This window comes from Hippopotamus amphibius, chromosome 11 (genome assembly GCF_030028045.1).
Source record: "Hippopotamus amphibius kiboko isolate mHipAmp2 chromosome 11, mHipAmp2.hap2, whole genome shotgun sequence".
NCBI lineage: Eukaryota > Metazoa > Chordata > Mammalia > Artiodactyla > Hippopotamidae > Hippopotamus > Hippopotamus amphibius.
In genome coordinates, this window is record NC_080196.1 from 71,139,802 (window position 1) to 71,158,172 (window position 18,371).

The 18,371-nt window shown below is 41.3% G+C and overlaps 1 protein-coding gene across 2 annotated transcripts in view; it reads left to right on the forward strand.

The window, feature by feature from the left end:
• Positions 1 to 18,371, forward strand: part of CHST9 (carbohydrate sulfotransferase 9) — a 257,048-nt gene that overhangs the window by 145,488 nt on the left and 93,189 nt on the right. The gene's annotated exons all lie outside the window — the stretch shown is intronic.

Consider the following 18,371-nt stretch of genomic DNA (forward strand, 5'->3'; position numbering starts at 1 on the left):
AGAGGATCAATTCTTATTATCTTAGTTTTTAAATTTACAAACGTAAATTTTAATTTTGGGGGATGCTTATCTGTAATATTGATCACTTGGATGACAGTTGTGAATTTATTTTTACAAGAAAAATGATGTATCATTCCCCTTCCTTTTCTGTGATTTTATACAGCAGGTAATTTTTTAAATCTAAAGCTCAATATTTTCACAAAGCAGGCAAGACAAATTCCCAGGGTGATAGTGAAGCTTTAAGGTGAGAAAAAAATAACCCCCAAATCAGATCATGCCCTCCTTGGGGCATGTTGAAAAATCAGAGCAGTAACTAAATCACCATTCATTCATTCATTCATTCATTCGACAAACACTTAGCCAAGAGCCGTGTTTATTGCTTCAAGGTGTGTAGAGATAAATAAAACTGTCTTCTAGTCCACATTGTGCTGGCAGCCCATAAGTTGAAACAGAGATGGAGACAGTTTTCTCACATGGTAAGTGATGTGTTATCCTTATACACAAAGTGCTTTGGGAACACAGAGACTATACCGTTAAATCTGACTAAAAGTTGGGGAAATAGTCATAGCAGGTATAACATTGAAGCTCATTCTTAAAAAATAAATGGAATTTCTACAAGTAGAGAAAAGGACATTTCAAATCAGTATGAGCAAACATACGGAGATAAGGAATACATGGATTGCTTAAGAAAAACAGAGCAGATGTGTTAGATGTAGAGACCTGAGGAGGTGGGGAAACAGTATACGGTCTATAAAAAGCTATATTGCTAAGAAAGTATGCCCTTCCTTAGTGATTGGAAACGACAGCCGGGGCTCACAGAAAGATGTGAGAGTCATCTGTAGGGAGCTGAAATGTGAAGAAGCAGGACTAGATAAGGCTATTTATCAACAATTGAGAGAACTTTGAGGAACACAGAGTAGAATTAGCTTCTCTCTGTTGAAGGAGAGAAGGGGGGGAGAGAGAGAGGAGGAGGAGGGAGGAAAGAAAGAAGAAAGAAAGAAAGAGAAAGAAAGAAAGAGAGAGAGAGAGAAAGAAAGAAAGAAAAAGAAAGAAAGAAAGAAAGAAAGAAAGAAAGAAAGAAAGAAAGAAAGAAAGAAAGAAAGAAAGAAAAAGAAAGAAAAAGAAAAAGAGAAAGAAAGAAAGGGAAAGAAAGAAAAAGAAGGAAAGGAAGGAAGAAAGAAAGAAAGAGGGAAAGAGAAAAAGAGAGAGAGAAAGGAAGGGAGAGAGCGAGAGAGGGAAGAATTTGACCTTTTTTTTGTGCACAAAAACGATTTTATTAACCCAATAATTTAAGGAAGGGAGAGAGGGAGGGAGGAAGAAAATGAGAGAGGGAGGAAGGAGGGGAAGGAAGGGAGGGAGAAAAGAAGGGAGGAAATTTGAAGGTAGATATAAAGAAATTTGAGGGAGTTTATGTCTAAGAGCTTCAGTTTTCTTTCTGTTACACTGTCAGATGAGCACTGAATATAGACTAGGAGGATGCAGGTTTGAATCCCAGCTCGGGTGACTGTGAATGATGTAACGTGGGCAGGTCTCATAACCTATGTACATTTCAGTGTCATCTTAACCTCACTGAGCTCTTGTCTATGAAATGAGGATAACAATATATAGCTTATATGGGTTGTTGAGATTATTAAAGACAAGCTACGTACAATGTGTTCATATAAAGGCGCTCTACAGATGAGAACTGCGAGATGATTATCAACTATGAATAGGAGCTTATCCCCAGGGAAAGAGAAAAAAAAATGGAAAGAGGAATGAAAATTGGAAGAGACGTAAAAATGTTTTTCAGCAGCATTAAGAACCCTTTCTGAAAATATGACTGTGCATGTACAGTCATTCTTAAGGGTTCCAGAGCAGCCGGTAGGGATGATTTGATGGCCTGGAGTTGGGGAAGGTCCAAGCATGCTCTGCTGTCCAGGGAACAATTGAGAATGTTGATCAGTGCGGACCCCAGGAGCCTGGGGGCTGGTATGCCAAGACCTGTCCTCCAGCCTCCACGCTGGGTTGGCAGAAGACTGTGTTTTCTCTTCAGGGTCAGCTGCCTGTGATCCTAAGGCTCTTGTCATTACCAAGTAAGAGAGTTGAGTGGCCAAAGTCCCCCAGGTTGTCTGCTCTCCTACCAGCTAAGGTCCAGACAGGCTGCTGCTCAGAGACCCACCAGACCCTTGACCCCTCCTCCTCTCTCACTGACCACCCTTGGCTCACAGCCCCTACCCCAGCCTCTCCTCCACTTGAGTCTTAGTTCTTCCCTAGCACACAAGGCAGTGAAAGAGGTTTCTACCTCCTCTGGGATAAAGAACTGGCATTTGAACCAAGTAAAAAGGAGCCCGACTGCATGCTACTGGTCCCTCACGCCATCAGCACCCGTTCCAGACCTCAGGACAGATTTCACTACGAGCAGCAGGCAGGACGACGCTTCCTCACCCACACTCGGACATGGCTTATCTCACCAGCCACTAGAATCACATCCCGTGTCCTCTTAAATGCTTAGCGAGCACTGGGGACCCCGAGAGACAGCTGCCAAGATCTACCTTGATGGTTAGCTGAACTTCCCTGAGAGGGAGATTTGAGAGCCTCCTTCATATGCCAAATGGCAGTAATAAAGAAAATATAGGCTATATCTTACCCATTATTGGCTCCTGTTTTAATTAATGGGAGACACACTCCTCTTTGGGGAACTTGGTTGAATGTAAGCGCCTTCCATGAATAATATTTGAAACATTAGGAAAACCTTGTCAGATTCAGACAGAACTCTAGGTTTCCATGAAAATGCAACTGCAGAGACTTATTAGGGGTTGGGAAAACCCAGAGCTCTTTCTTCTCTCTCCTCAAACTTGGTTCCCAAAGCCCACTGTTCTGTGAATGCCAGTGGGGGCAGGGGAGGGGGGTGTCACACAGACGTCACCTCTAAGCACCCTGCTTCCTGTGTGTTCCTCTCAGTCAGTTGTGGTCACCTGAGGATGTATAGATTGTTCCAGGTCATGTAACATCCTCACTCCCCACATGTGGTCCTTGCCTACATGGCAGAAGCCGTGGTCAACGGTAGCCCATCTCTGCCTCCCCCGGGGCAGGAAGTGCCACCTCTGCTGATTGGGCTTCAGGCTGGGGATTCTCCCACGCGCCACAAATGCGTATCAGTCCTTTCTGGGATGTGCTTTAATCACCTGCTGCCATGCCAGCCAGATCAGCACGCCCCCTGCAACTGCCATTCATTCCCACCTGGTTTGTGTGCAGGTAGATCCGCTAGAGAGAGAAACTCACCTCTCACTAAAAACAAATACAGCAAGGCACTTCCCTGGCAGTCCAGTGGTTAAGACATCTCGCTTGCACAGCAGGAGGCACAGGTTCAATCCCTGGTCATGGGACTAAAATCCCACATGCTGGGTGGCGTGGCAAAAAAAATAAGCAAAAACAACCACCACCACAGCAAGCTGCCAGTTATAACTAAGTCACGGAATAGAGTCAACGATATTATAATAATTTTATATGGTGTGCAACCTATAAAAATATTATATCACCCTGTGGCACACCTGAAACTAATATTGTAAGTCAACTATACATCAACTTTAAAAATTAAACTAAAATTTTAAACACACACACGTCTCTATCTTTTTCATTTCTTTAGCTCTAACTGTACCTTCCTTCTGTTTCCTCCTCTAATCAGGATATGTCCCATTTCTGGGTTCCATGTATATTTTCCCCTTTACACCTCATCTCTACCCTTTACACATCTCACAGATTTTAGTAACTCTTGGGAGACAGTCTTTTGGTTTCTTTCCCACTGAGTAAGAAGAACACAAGACTCATGTCTATTCAGTGGCAGACTCAAAAGTACGACTATGTGTGCTGCAGCACTTCATTTCTATATTTTTCTCATTGTCCTTTAAAAATCCTTTGCTTCATAGTGAAATGATGTTCAGTGCAGGACAACGCCTTGAATCCTTGCCAGCAAGAATATGGTCCAGATGTAACATCACAGATTTGGGGATCTTGAGAAAATGTTCAAGGCAGACTCTAAACTTCAATCTTCTTACTCTGGATTCTATACCTTCTTGGACCTCCATTTACAGAAACTAAAAAAAAAAAAAAAAAAAGGTGATTTCCTTCTATTTCATGAGTGGAAATAATTCCAAATCATTTCTTAGGGACATTGAACTGAAAAGTGTTCCTTGGATTTTCAGGAGGAGAATCTTCAGGCAGGGTTGATGTCCCAGCCAAAGGGTACCCACATTCATGCGTGATGCCTTTTTCCATGTTGCTAGCACCCTCTCGCGCGGAGTAGAGGGCTGCCTTTGAGGAAGGGCTGCAGTGGTGTGTGGTTTTAAAGGAAGAGCTACTCCTGGTCGCCCCTGCAGGTACCCGTGTAGAGTCAGTCCGAACACTTGCTCACGTTCTAAAGCTTTGCGTTCCGTAGGTGCGTTCTACATGGTCCCAGAAGGGACTTTGTTTCTGTGTACCCAGTGTCCTTGTGCTCATTCAGCTCCAAGGGAGGAAGGCACATCTCAAATTCGTGAGCACTACAGCATCCAGAGATGTGGCTTTCCTACAAGTGGGGATTCCAGCCCCCCACTGGGCGTGGCTCAGGGCATTTTCCAGGGCACATCATGCTTCCTCTGTGCTCAGCTTCTCGGGGAATGAAGAGACTTGAGAAGGTACTATGGTGTTAGAATCAAGGTCAGGGTTATTACAAGGTTAGTGTGTAAAGGGGGCCGTTACCCATATTGTAAGTGTCCTTATCGGGAGCCCTGCATTTGCATGTGCTTGGGGACACGCTTGCCATTGTCAGCCAGAACATTCTTTTCTGTAAATCCAGGATTACCGAACCTGGCAGGAAGGGATAGTTAGAGGTTTTTCTGCAGCCTTCCTGAGCTTATGTGAGAATTAAGCCTTGCAAATCTTATAAGAATTGATGAATGTGATGATATATATAAAAAATGCAACATAAACTGTCAGATTCGTGGCCTAACCATCTCAACTGAAAAGTCCTTATGCTTCAGGATTTTAAAACATTACCCTTTGCCAGCTTTACCTACGCTCAGACAGACTCCAATATTCAAACAGCTTGCAAATTCTGTACAAACGGGTGCTATTATTCCCACATCCATGAAAAGTGTGGAGTTGGGGTCTTTTTCTTTTCTGGGAGAAGGGGGTGTATGTACATTATTATTCCTGTATGGGAATAATTAACCAAGAAAAAGTGGCATCCCACAGTTAATTTAGCTGTTCTTTGAAATGTTTTCCTGGTACCTGAATTATGTGAACATATTCTTTTAATAAGCTGATCTGTTTTTTCCCTTCTCATTGAGGTGCAAAGTAATCTAGCGGGTCAAGGTTTCCAATCTTTTTCTCTTGCATTAAAATGATCTGTCATTTCCGTTGTGGCTACACCCAAAAGTCAATTTTTGGTCTCTTTAAAGTGCCCTGTAGAATAATTCAGTGGTGATGAGGATTCTTCTCAAAGTGTAACTGCGCCCCTTGCTGGTATACTGTAGCAATGACATTCATCTTTGAAAACAATCCTGATTCAGAGCAGGGCTTTGAGGTTTGGTTTTGTTTTTTTGAGTGGTTTGGTTTGGGTACTTCTTTATGTTTTTGAACTTCACAGTCAATTGAGGGTTAATCTAATGAAACTGGATAAATTAATGTAGTCATCATATGTTGTAAACCAGGTATGTAAAAGTCAATAGAACAAGAATTTTTTAAATGTTTCTCATGCCTAGAAAGTAGGGAAATATTCTGAATGATGTTTAGTGTTAAAGCTTTTTTAAAACAACAGAATATTTTAATTTTTTTAATTAATGTGCAATTTGTATGCAATAAAACCCACAGATAAGTGTTTGACCCACTGAGTTTTAACAATTGTGTACGCCCGGTATTGTCATACCCTACATATTTCCTTCATGGCCTTTTCCAGTCAATTCTAATTCAAAACCCACCACTTCCCTCCCACCCCCTCATCTGCACTCTACTGCCCAAGAAACAGCTTTCTTATTTCTGTCCCTATTGGTTTGTTCAGTGTATGCTTGGTCCTCAAACGAATGCAGTCATACAGCATGTCCATTGCAAATGCTCCATTCACTTACCAGAGTAGTTTTGAGGTTGTTGCCTGTATCTGTAGTTCATTCCTTTCTTTATTGTTGAGTAATACTCCGTTGTACGACTAAACTACAAGTTACTTATCCTGTTTTTGACATTTGAGTTGTTTCTAGTTTGGGACTCTTATGAAAAATGTCTACTCTGAAAATTCCTGTACAAGTCCGTGAATAGCTTGTTTCATTCCCACTGGATACAGACCGAGAAATGGGATGGCTAGACCACAAGGTAAATGTTTAACTTTGTAAGAAACTGCGCCACAGTTCACCGGCAACGTTCCAAGTTCCAGTTGCCCCTTACAGTCACCAGCCTTGGGCAGGATATGGTAGCTCCCCTGGCTTCAATTCGCGCATCTCTGACGACTGTTGATCTTCATCACGTTTTTATGCTGTATCACCCAATTGTGTATCTTCCTTGGTGAGATGCCTATTCAAATTTTTTCTCACTTTTACCGGACCACTTGTCTATTGCTGATGGTAAGAGTTCTTCATATTTTCCAGAAGGTCTTTTGTCAGATGCACGTATTATAAATAGTTCCCCAGTTTGTGGTTTGTCTATTCACTTTATTTAACATGCCTTTTGATGAGTTGACATTTTTAAAGTTGGTAAAGAACAGCAGATTACTCTTCTCCTTCATGGTCAATGCTTTTTAGTGTCCTGAGAGATCTTTGTTTACCCTGAGGTTGTGAAGATATTTGGCTGTTACTCAAAAAGTGGTGATAGCAACTTTTCAAATGGAGAATAATAACAAGGACAGTTTGCAGGCAGATAAAGAGGAGGGTTTAGAATGACTGAAACACAGGGCTGTCTCTGCACTTTTATAAATGTGTGATTACTTGTTAATTTTCAAGTGTCTCCTTGATTTATCCTCCTTTCTGAGAAATAGAAAGTCTGGGTGTTTTGAGAATTGTTAGGATTAAAGTGCTAGGAAGGAAAGCTCAATGTGAGGTTTGAATGTCCTGTGTATGGTAATGACTTTAGATAATGATCTTTATAGTACAAGTGATTTTCTAGCATTATTCACTGTCCTTGAGCAGTGACTTCAGCTCCAAGGAGCCCGAGCAGGCTAATTCTATGCTTTATCCTCATCTCTGCAGCAAGAGGATGACAGCAAATTATCAGGCTTTCCTAATAATATCGTCTGTTGCGTATGTTGATTAAAATATACCAAATTTCTAATATCTTAAATATATGCAATATATTATACGATAAATACAAATTTAAATATACCAAACTGGTAATATCTTAAATACATGTGCAATATATAAATATACTATCCTCATCACCTTTACTAAGGTGATGCTCTAACATCATCTACGGAAGCTCTGATAATATTTATCCCTTTGATTAGTATATACTGACCCAGACTACGTGCTAGGCACTGGCTGTGCTGTGGTGAAGAAACAGACCAGGTATCCACCTCTAGGGGCTTCCTATCTAAATGAGGAGAGTTAGCCAAGTAAACAAGGATATCGTTTAGATTTTGTTAGATGATCTGCAGGATATTACAGGGCACCAAGGATGACAGCTGCAGGGAGGGCCTCGTGTCGAGAGGCCTGCCTGAGCAGGTGACATCTAACCACAGACTTCGGGGTTGACAGGGACCCAGCCAGGTGGGGGAAGGGCAGTCTTGCAGAAGAGGCAGCACAGGTGACAGTCTTAGGCAGGTAAGAGCAGTGTGTGATCCAGGAGAGGGCAGGGGGCAGTGAGCAGAGGAGAGAGATCGGGTAAGGTGGCAACAAGGTCATTGAAGGGCCATACTGACCATGGTTAGGAGTTAAGTTTATGAAGACTATCCTACCTTACAGGCGAAGCCCACATTCATCATAAAATGAGCATGGGGTGTTCGTAGCTAGAATAAGGGATGTTAATACTACTTTTGTTTAGAGTCCCTGAAGAGTAGCTTATATTTATAAATGGTGATGGATGGCATGTGGCCTGGGATTAGGGGGTCACTCTCTGGTGTTCACTGAACAGAATTCTCAAGACGAGAGGTCCATAGATGTGTGGAGCAGAGATGGGGATGCTGACCAAGGGGGTTTGGATTTAGAACCCACGTCAGGACCGTGAGGTACATGTGCACGGACACAGTGAAGAAGTAGGGAGGAGGCCAGGTGTCCCAGGATTGGGTTGAGGCAAAGTCTTGAAATAATGTGCAGAAGTTAGGATGAGACCATGTGAGGGACACCACATCCCACACGAACCAACCAGTTATAGGTCATTCTTGGACAGGAAATGTGGACTGAATGGAGAGAAACTGGAAGCAGGAAATTCCACTAGAAGGAGTTTCAAGGAGTTCATGTAAATGGTGCAGAGTGGTAAAGGAAAGGAAGACATGAAACCAGGAATTGTTGTGCAGAGACCTCTATCAATTGTCGGGTTTGCTGTGGGGTATCGAAGCCCCTGTGTGACTCTCTCTGCAATTTGAAGTTATTTCCTGCCTCTAGGAAATGTAGACGAAATATGCTAGCAGGTACCCTTCCCCACAGAGTCTTCTAGAGAGGCAGGGCTGTGGATGGAAGCTACCAACACGGCTCTGGACAGGCAGATGAATGAGCTGGGTGCGGGGTTAAGGCCAGCACCCTCTCACTGCCTCTGTGCCCCGCCACGGGCCAGGCAGCATTACCCTCGTCTGTTCTCAGATGAGCGTTCCCCTCACCCTCTCCCGAGGGTGCACGGTGCCTGCACAGACATACACACACCTCCTTCTCTGGTGATTGTTTAAACTTGGAAAAATAAAAGATAGTGTTCCCTCACACTGAGGAGACAGGAACCCTCAGAAAGAAAGGTGTCAGATTGACTACCCTTGGGACAGATGTGGAGGGTCGACTGTACTACGCCACTTTATATAACAGACTTGAGCATCCTCAGATTTTGGTATCCCTGGGGGCCCTGAAACCAATCTCCCCTCAGGTACCTAGGGTCGACGTTACCAGGATGGTGAGCTTGCAAAAGAGCCAGAATGTAACAGTTACAAAAATGTTTTAGCAGAAAAGTAAGAGATTTTAATACATCTTTTATTGTTGTTGAGCTTTAGGGCCAAGTTGGATATCTGCAAATGACAATTTATAAAACTTAGTTTTGGGGAGAAGCTCAGATGAAAATAAATGTTCAGGAACAAATCACTTCATAGATGGGAGACAAAAGACTTGATGTAGAGATAAACAAGTAAGGGATGAAGGAAAGAGTCGTGGTGACAGGCATAGTGGGGATTGATAAAGAAATAAACCAAAAAAATGGGAAAGAGAGAGACACTAAAAGAATGGTGAAAATTGGAAAAGCAAATAAGAAGAGTATGGCAGAAAGAAAGATTTAAAACAGGAGAGATCCCTTCTGGTGTTTATAATGTATATGCAGAAAATGTTTTTCAATCAATCACTGTTCAGTTTAGTTTTGTTTTTTGGTTTTTTTGGGAATTGAACTGTATTGCTTACATAAATCCTCTAGTTCTTGATTCACTGCTTTTGAAATCTAGAAGTAAATCTATAGATAAGCTCGGTTGTTTTGTAATAGATTAGTTTGAGGGCTCTTTTACAACACTAAATATATTTTTGTTGAGTTGGTTGCAAAAACATCAGTTTCAACAGATCTGTGATTCTTTAAAAGGTTTTCCATTCATTGTGTTAGATATCTTTTCATACCCCCTAAGGCTAAATTTGGCTGGTTGATATCACTGTGGAATTGGAACATGGGAACATAGAACTAATTTTCTCATTTGACTTTTAAATTAGTTTTGTGTGTGTGTTAACTAAAATTGAAATGTTTCGATTATGAATAATGCTAAGATGAATGGGTACACTCCATTGACTTTAATGAAGTGTACATGTTCTTGCAGATTTGTGAATGATGGTATGGTAGCACAGTTGTTGAATCTTAGTATTTAATAGTTGCTGCACTTACATATTTTATTTATGATACTACTTACCACAGTCACAGCTTTTTTACCTTTATGAACACAGTTGAACTTAAAATTTTTGCTTCATCAGCTTTTCCAAGGGATTCATATTACCAAGGTTGTGCTTTTTTACATAAAAGCAAGAGTTGACAACCAATTTATTAAATTTAAATTAGCTAACATTTACTACATGATTGTTACTTGAAGGCCCTGTACCAAGAGATTAATTTTCAAGGAATAAACAAATCATCTAGATAATTGATACTTTAAGGGACTTTCCTGGTGGTCCAGCAGTTAGGACTCTGCTCTTCCACTGCAGGGGGCACAGGTTCGATCCTTGGTTGGGGAACTAAGACCTTGCCTGGTGAGAGGCCAAAAAATAAACAAATAAAATAAATTTTAAAAATTTAAATGAATTTTTAGTCTTCAGTGATCATAACAAAATGTATATAATAATTTAAATCTCAGACAACACTTGCTGCTAATATATGCAAAAGAGGAACAACTAGAGAAGTTCTGAATAGTGATGCTAATTGCATAGTTCCTTGAATAAGGGTCTTTGCTAATATTTTTTAAACCAGGGAATCATTACTTGAGTTAAATTTTTAGTGGCTGTTAGCAGAGTGAAATATGCTCAGATACTTATAAGTGTATTTAAATTTCATGTCATATATCCAGGGCTTCAAGCTCAAGCTATGGTTTTCTCGTTTAAATACTCTGCTAATTTTTTTCTTGCCAAATAATAAATCAAATTATAAAAGTATATTTAAATCAACAACTGTTCATTCAATATTAGAAGGGTCAACAGCTTAATAATTGATGAATGTCCTAATGTTGTATGTTACAGAGCTTTGAGATGAATGGTAGTTTCAGCATATGTAACATGCTCTGAAAATCAGCTATTGCACAGACTTGGCCAGTGTTATTTGCTGCACAGATTCATGAAATGATAAATTATGAACAACATTTTACTTGTTGTTATGAGATATATCACGTGTCATATAAGTCCTTACTAGTTGAATCATACAGTCCTTTATTTCATAAACAACAGCGTTTAAGTGGCCTTGCCCAAGCTGGTACACTAAGTGAAAGAATTCGATCCAGCAGCTGATACTCCCCTATCCTAGCTTGATGGGAGTGTATTACAGGGGTAACATCTATACTGCAGGGGAAGCCTAACATCTTACACACTGGAGTTTCCATGGGCACATGCTCTAGCTTAATATCCAGTTTCATAGTCTGCAATTCTTTGACAGATAGCCACAAGCTACAATTTTCAGCTCCATGTCCAAAACTATTGAGGGTAACATTTGTCTATATCATTGCGCCTCTTTGTTTTATTTTGGATTCTCGCCTTGGAAAATATATGCCCTGGACTACGGTTCTAAGTCCATTATCACATCCTGTCTGTGTTGGGGAAACTTGCTTTACCTTTCTGAGTTCCTAGTTTTCACTGTTGTTTGTTTGCTTGTTTCCATTTCCATGCCAAAGAGCTCTGTAAAGAGTAAAGAACTGTGTAAGTTACAAATATGAATTTATTTATACATTTGTTGGTTTGAGGGCTTGGGTGCCTACCAGAGGCATCAGAGGCTGGGCAGATGTGCCTGCTTCCCGCAGAAACCTGTAGAAAGGCGTGGGCCAAGGCACTGCCGGAAACACGTGGGTCTGTGTACCAAGAGGAACACCTCTCCTTTTTCTAAAGGGCAAAGGCAAGAGCGGCCTTGCCAGTAGAATGCAAGTAATCTAAACTTAAAAGTCAGCATGCAGTGAATTGTCAGGAAATGCCAGCTGCTAACACCTGCCAGCCTTGTGGGAATTTGGATCCATGAGCTGCCTCTCCTGATGAGGGGGAGTTGGGAGCGAAGCCATCAGTCCAGCTCATCGCCTGGCAACCCAGAGAGACCTTCTGGATCCTTACTGGGTAAGCTTATTTGTCTCCCCAATACTGAAAGTTTGGAAACATTTAAATAAGACAGTGATTTCTGTCATTCAAGTGCAAATGCACCCCAAGCTTATTTCTTTGTCTTTTTGCTTAAAGGCTCTCCCTTGTGGGTTTCTACCCGCCCCTGAGTTCTGCCTCTCCTCTCCTCCCCGGATGCCTGTTCTCATCTTCTGGTTGAATTTCCTAATTTTGGCTGCCTCCACTCCCCCAATCCCTGGCTCTTCCCTCCTAGATGGAGTGTCATACAGAGGTTCCTTGCCGTGTTCAGTCTCTGCCTGAGAATGGCTTTGAGAGTTTTCACAATCAAGCACTGGTTTTTCCAGTTCTACCTGGGTTCCATCCTCTCCCTTCTGCTCACATGGCCCTGCATTCTTGACCCTGTGAAACTTTTAAGCACATCTGTGCTACACCAATAAAGCGCTTTCTGCTGTGTGTGTTATCAGATAAGACACAAGTCCTACCACTTTGGTAGTGGGTTTCTATGCAGTTTTCCTGATGATTGCAATCTACACTGGCCTCTCATTTATTCGTGCTCATGCCACATTGGTTGTTAAATGATGAACGGTATGGAATTTATTTGCCCCACCATTGTTCAGCTTCCTGTCTTCCTGGAAGAGTCAAAAGAATGTACCATGAACTTCTGTTGTATCATTCCCTGCCCCTCCCACATCAGATGCTTGAAAACCACCTGTTGCTGGATTAACTGGTGACCATGGACAAGTACACATAGGTGAAAGATGGGCAATGTTTAGGTCTCTTTCATTTTTCCCACCATCAACCTTCCTCCTTTGGCTTTAAGACTGACACTGGCTCCCTTTCCCTCTCTCAGGCACTATAAGCCTTTGGACTCTGGAATCTGATAGAACAGGGCTCAGCCCCAGCCCATTGTAGGACCTTGGGTAGGTTGTTTCACCTCTCCAAGCCTCTATGTAATAACGATGTATTGAGTTGTAGAGGTTTTTTTTGTTGTTTCTCTTTTTTTTGGTGGGGGTGGGGGGTGGGGAGTGTTTTGTTTTGTTTCACAGATGTTTTGACCATTCTAACTTCTTGTAGGGAATTTAAAGGCATATGTGTAAAACATGTTTCTAAGAGTCTTACTCGGGCACCACATTGAGAACAATGTTATTTCAGTGAATGATGTCCTGTAGATGAAGAATTACCTTTCCTGTCTTCAGGTAATAGGTGTGGATTTGGGGTACAAACCAGAGGCTGTGGGACCCCAAGCCCTACACTCCTGTTCCACGTGCCCTGTCTCTGTGCCTGTGGAACATGAGAGAACGTCTGTCTTGAATGACACTTAAATTACTGTGAGTCATGTCCCATTCATACATGATCAATAACTGACATTAGTCAAGTGCATGAAGAGAGAGGGACTTCTTTCTCCATGTGCCACTAAAACAATAGTAGTCTGAAAGAGGACAGATGAAATGAAAAAAAACATTGTAGACCATGAGAGGTGGCATCACTTAAAACCCTGGGTTAAAAGCCAAGGATACTAGGTCCTTCTTTCAGCTGTCAAGTATCATTTTGTGATCATAGATAAATTTACTTCACATGAAAAGAAAAAAAAGTAATGTATGTTCAGACATGTTGTAAAAGAAATTAATTACCGAGTATGATATAATTATGTTTAAGTAAAGAACCTAGCAGCCATAGAAATTCTGCAACATCTAAGACATATAAACCTGCACAGAAACCTGAGGTCAAAGGGTGATATAAATGAAAACCATAAAAGTATTACCTTGTTACTTTTTCTGGTTTAATTTAGAACCTATGCTTCCAGGTTTCACCCTGAAGGCTTCTGATACTAAGTGTGTATTTCTGAGGCAACCCAAAGTAAGTTACCATGGATTTGATTCTACCAAAGGCAGAAAGAAAGGAAAAGGAAAACATAAAAGAGATGAGAAAATACTCTTTCACAATTCAGTAATGTGAAAGAACTTCAGAAATTGCTTTTGGAAGGTATGTTTCTAAAAGTATTTGGTGGTACCCTTTTTGACAGAGCCACAGAATAATAAAAGCTTATTTAATTTAATTTTCTATTCCATCACTCCCCAAAGTACGGGACCAAGTGAAGGAATGCACTCACAGATTACATGTCACATGTCAGAAATTTATTACCATGCTCACTGGTGTTATTTCACCCATTTTTCTGTAATATTTTCATTCTAAACTGAAGGAAGGGAAATTACATGAAAACCTAGATCTTAGTCTGATGATGACTTGGTAATCTCCATTAATCCAAACATCTGTGCCCCCTTTGTCACTCAAGGATTCTGAGCAACAGATTCAAATCACCCAGCATTCATTAAGCAATAACGCATGCGGAGCGCCATGCTAGAGTCTGTGAGCAAAGAAAAAGATGAACCTATCTCAGAAGGGTTTAGATGAACTGACATCCTAGGAGTTAGTTCCATACCCTGTTCACAGACGACCGAGGCCATCAATTCAAGAAACAGCCTCCTGGGGCCACAAGCTAAATCGCTCTAAGTTTCTAGTCCATAACACGGAGTGCGGTCCCGGCCAGAGGGGAGATAAAACGATCTCTAAGATCCTTTTCAACATTAAAGTCTTGAGATTTCGTAACTGGATCGGAGTTAGATACACACACAAGTTACAGCAGGATGTTAAGTAGAACCCAACAGAGCGTCCTTTCTTCTGATGTTTAGAGCAAAAACCTGTCTCAAATTTAGGAGTATCTTTCTCTCTGTGTCAAAGAAATAAGCACAGAAAGAGAGTGAGTGCTTGCAAATGATTTCCTGAGTTTCCAATTTGGAGTTTCAGTATTTTTAACAAAAGGAAAGAGAAAACAAGACAAAAAAGCCCAGAGCCTGCTGTAACCCTATGTCTCAAGATTGACACAGGCCATTGAAGAGCCACTCTCTTCATGGTGGCACGAGAGATACAATTAGAAATACCAATATTATGGATTCCTTCCTGCAAGCTCAGCACCATGCTGGGTGCTAAAGGGGTAAAAGAGCAAGGAAGGAAGGAAGGGAAGGAAGCAGAACAGGGCTGGTGGTGGAATGAAGGCATGCCCCCTGGCCAAGCAAGGGGCTTGTTTCTTAAGTGTTTTGTTTTTTGTTTTTTTGCAATTAATTTTCACTTTTTGCAATTCAGTGTTTTCCATCTAAAGAAACTTTTGCTCAAAGTGCACCTTTCCAAAGCCGAAATATTTATTAAGTTGTAGAGAATCACAAGTCACGCAAAGTGATTGGTCTTAATATAGCATGTTTAAGAGGGACAAGTATAAGTGGGGGGAAATGATGCTTTTAGAACTTCTATCTGATATCCTCCAGTTCCCGACAGATGGATTGTTGTTACAACTACTTAAAAGGACCACTTGACCATTCCGAATCATTTCTCTAGTCAGGTCATTCTCTGAAATAACCTCCTCTGGTTTGACATTTCATCTCCCAAGCCCCATGTTCCACATCGCTCCTTGTCAGTGCAGAACCTGGCTTTATGTTTCAGAGAAGTTCACAGAAGCTACCCATTGAGAACTATCCCAAATGCCTGCACCAGATCCGTCAGCCAGTTTGCCTTGTCCCCATCCTTCTCCTCCTGTTGCAGCGGAGGAAGTGGACCCACCTGCCATCAAGGTGAGTTCCACCTGTGCTCTGGGTCCCCTCTATTCTGTCTTCCCGTAAACCTCCCTAAATAGGTAACTCCCTTTTTCTCCCAGATCTTCAGCGTTTTCCTCTCTGTGGCTGCTCAGTATCAGCACTCACGATGCTCTAGTTTCTCCTTTAAAAAAAGAAAAAGAAAGTTTTTCCTGAAGCCTGTATCCTCTTCCAACTACAGCTCCTTCCGCATCTCAAAAGAGTGATATGCATCTTTCCCCAGGCCTCTGTCCACACCAGTCTGGCTTCTGCCCAGCCACTGCAGTGGCTTGCTCCTGCTAATGATCTCCTAGTTATTAAATTCAAAGGACACTGGGGTCCATCTGACTTGACCTGTCTTCCTCTTATTACTTTCTTCTTGAAAAATGGCTTTTCCTCCTCCATCTCTGTTCCTCTTCCATCCCTTTGAGAGGCTGTCTTCTTCCATCTGAATTTTACACACTGGATTCTTCTTAGCTTGGCCCTAGGTTCACTTGGCTTTTTAATCTATACTCTTTCCCTAGTGATTTCATCCACTCCTGTAAAGCAGCCTCTCTTCTGCACTTGTCTTCAGAACCTCAGAGCCATCTAACTGTCTGCCCATCGGGGTACCATTGCTGTATCCTGCTCAAACCTGCCCTTCCTCCAGCATCTCCCGTCTCAGTAAATGTCACCTAGTTGCTCCTGCTGGAAACGTGGGGCTTGACACTTTGCCTCTTCTTTAGCTCTCATATTCAATTATCAAGTCCTATCAATTTTACCTCCAGAATATGTATCATACTGTCTCTTTCTGTGCTTCTCTACCCGCCACCTCACTAGCTATGGAAACAGCCCACTAACTGCTCCCCCACGTCCTCTCAGCCTCCTCTCTATCCCGTTGTCCATATCGCAGCCAGGATGAATTTTACCAAATGCAGATCTGAGTGTATCTCTCTGAAATGCCTCAGAGGCTTCCCACTGTCCTTAGAAGAATATGCAAATCCTTTACATGATCTTATGTGATCCGTCCTTTCCCTACCGACCTCTCTCCCCTACTTCCTGTTACCCTCCTCTGCCCCATCCCTCTGTTGTACTGAGCTTCTCTCAGCAGCTTCATCAGAAAAGCTCCTTCCTGGCCATGTGCAGTTCTTTATCCCTTTATCTCCCCACCTCAACCCAGCCATGCCTCCCCACCTCCACACTCGTCTTGGGGTTCAGATGAAATCCCACTTCCTCCAGGAAATTCTCTCATCTCCCCAAGCCCTCTTGACTAGATTTGCTCTCCCTGCTCTTTGCTATTTCCTCTACTCCATTATGTCAGCTACCACAATTGTAACTGTGTAATTATAACTGTAATTGTAACTGGATAATTTTCTGACATGTCTTCCCCACCACACTGTATTCATCCCTGAATCTCCATCAGCCACAACATACATTCTAATACATAGAAGGTCTCAAAAATTTTTGTTGAATGAAAGAATGATATACCTTCTCTTTATCTTGCTCTCTTCTAAAACATTCTTCCCAGCCACTCAAAGTTTACCTGAGGTAGGTTTACCGTCTTGTTAGGAAAAATCTGAATATGTAGAAACAATTTTGATTCTATTTTGGTCCTAGTCTTAATCCATCCTCTTTGAGGCTGTACGCTCTCTGCTTTTTTTCCTTTTTTAAAAAAAAAAATTATTTTTATTGTAGTTCATGATGAATTTTTAAAAAATTTTTATTGGAGTACAGTTGATTTACAATGTTGTGTAAGTTTCTGCTGTACAGCAAAGTGCATCAGTTATACATATACATATATCCACTCTTTTTTAGATTCTTTTCCCATTTAGGTCATCATAGAGTATTGAGTAGAGTCTCTGCTTTTTTCTAAGCTACAAAGAGGGACAAAAAGACCAATAAATAATACAGGTAGAATTTAAAACCATGAATCCATTGCCTTATTCTCACAGTGACTATCAGAGGGCTTTACTTCTATTTGTTTAGAGACTCAGTGGCTTACATGAGTCAGTACCAGCTTGTGTAATGGACACTTCACCAGGCTGCATCTCTCTACAGTGGGTGTCCTTCCTGAGTTCTGCTGGTCCATGTTTTCCTTTTCATAGATGTGGTGCAAATTGAGAAGTTTATGTGTGGTATTATAAATGTGAACTTTGATGTCATTCATCTATTTTTTTAAGTTCTATTTTAAACTTGTTTTTAGTTGTAGGTAACAGAAAGTATATTTCAGTAACCTAGATGCCTCTGCCCATAGTTGAACTTTAGTTTTTCTGGTTCTGATTCTCCTGGCTTTATGAAGTTAACAACTCCAAAAATAAGTAGATGTATAGATGTGTTATCCTGATTTAAATTTTGCAGTAGTGATGGATTCTTCCACATAGCCTCAGCTTTTTGTATTACCACTCTTGCATTTAGTGGTTTACATGTACAAGGCAACATGATCAGAAGTACAGCCAATCATCATAGAGCAAAGCAAAGCAAAATGGCCTACGTGGAAATAGAATCTGAACTGTGGCCTCTGGACTACTGTGTTTTGAGCAAATCAGCTAAACACAAAAACACACAGAGAATTGATAGGATAAAGCCAAAGAATCATTCATTCATTCATTTGTTCATCTAGCCATATTTAAGGGACTATTTGGCTGACATTGTGTATTTAATAAATTAAAAATTTATATAAGTAGTTTTCTTTTTTAAATTAGCACCCTATTTGGGGGCAAATCAAGTACGAACTCAGCGTATGATTAAACCAAAGGAATAGTCAGCTATTGAGGAGTGTCCAAGAAGAGTCATTTGACTCCACCAAGGTTTCATCATCTCTCAAAGGCAAGGTCAGACTTAGGTGAAGGAGGCGTGTGCC